This window comes from Silene latifolia, chromosome X, assembly GCF_048544455.1.
Source record: "Silene latifolia isolate original U9 population chromosome X, ASM4854445v1, whole genome shotgun sequence".
In the NCBI taxonomy this organism is placed as follows: Eukaryota; Viridiplantae; Streptophyta; class Magnoliopsida; order Caryophyllales; family Caryophyllaceae; genus Silene; species Silene latifolia.
Window position 1 is genome coordinate 212,390,282 of NC_133537.1, and position 1,239 is coordinate 212,391,520.

At 40.6% G+C, this 1,239-nt stretch overlaps 1 non-coding gene across 1 annotated transcript; it reads left to right on the forward strand.

The window, feature by feature from the left end:
• Positions 1–228: 228 nt before the first annotated feature.
• Positions 229–335, forward strand: LOC141626005 (small nucleolar RNA R71). Its single transcript, XR_012535740.1, has one exon. It is a non-coding gene; the product is annotated as a small nucleolar RNA R71 (small nucleolar RNA).
• The last annotated feature ends 904 nt before the right edge of the window (positions 336–1,239 follow it).

The window sequence follows — 1,239 nt, forward strand, 5'->3', positions numbered from 1 at the left end:
CTAAGTTGAGCACCCAATTGAGTAACGGTGTCCACTTCATACTTTCCTCCTCTAGTAGCCTTGCGAGGCCTACTATATTGCGAATTATGGACCGCCATTTCCTCAATCTTGTTCCATGTTTGATTGTCATCAACTTCGGTGAACATTCCATTTGATCCCATATTGAGAATGTTCCTTGAATCTTCATATAAACCATTCCAAAATTGTTGCACTAAAAACCATTCGCTAAGTCCATGGTGAGGACATGAGCGACAAATACCTTTGAACCGCTCCCAAGCTTCATACAAAGATTCTTCATCCCTTTGCTTAAAACCCGTAATTTGAGCTCTTAGCATATTGGTCTTTTCCGGTGGGTAGAATTTTTTGTAGAAAGCTAGAGCTAGCTTCTTCCAAGAATCTATTCCAAGGGTGGCCTTATCAAGGCCCTTCAACCATTGCTTTGCGGTGCCGATTAACGAAAAAGGAAATAAGACCCATCTTATTTGGTCTTGAGTCACGCCCGTTTGAGAGATAGCTTCACAATAATCACAAAATGTTTCCATATGAGAATGAGGGTCCTCACTAGGCATTCCCCCGAATTGGCTCCTCTCAACTAGTTGGATGAAGGCGGACTTGGCAATAAAGTTTCCGGTAAGATGTTGTGGGGTAGGAGTACCATTTGGTAAATCCTCCTCGGTGGGTAAAGAGTGTGACGAGAATTTAGGCATTGTAGGTGGATTTTGTGTGGTATTGTTTAATGGGTTTTCTTCTCCTTCTATTGCGAAAGGATTGACAAACTCACTAGTGGGTTGAACAACTTCACCAACACCTCCCAAATTCCTCCTAACAAGTCTCCTATTATTCGTCAAGGTTCTTTCGATTTCACGGTCAAAAGGTAACAAATCTCTTTGTATCCTTCTAGACATGCAAAATATCAAACAACTAGAAAACAATTAGAACAAACCTTGAGGAGTTTTACTTCCCCAAGGTGAAAAAAAAGACACAACTAAAAACAATAAAAGAAATCTTAAATCAATTAAACACCGTCCCCCTAAGAACGGCGCCATTTTTGATCGGAGCCATTTCGTGTTCACAATTAAGCATATGTGGTCGTTGGTCAATGGTCGATACAAAACACAATTTATACTTCACAAACAACTCTACAATTAGTAAAGAGGCAAGTAAAGGTCGGATCCCAAGGGACGGGTATTGAAATGAAGATTCTATTGTAACTAGTGGTGTCTAGGGGTGTCACAAATG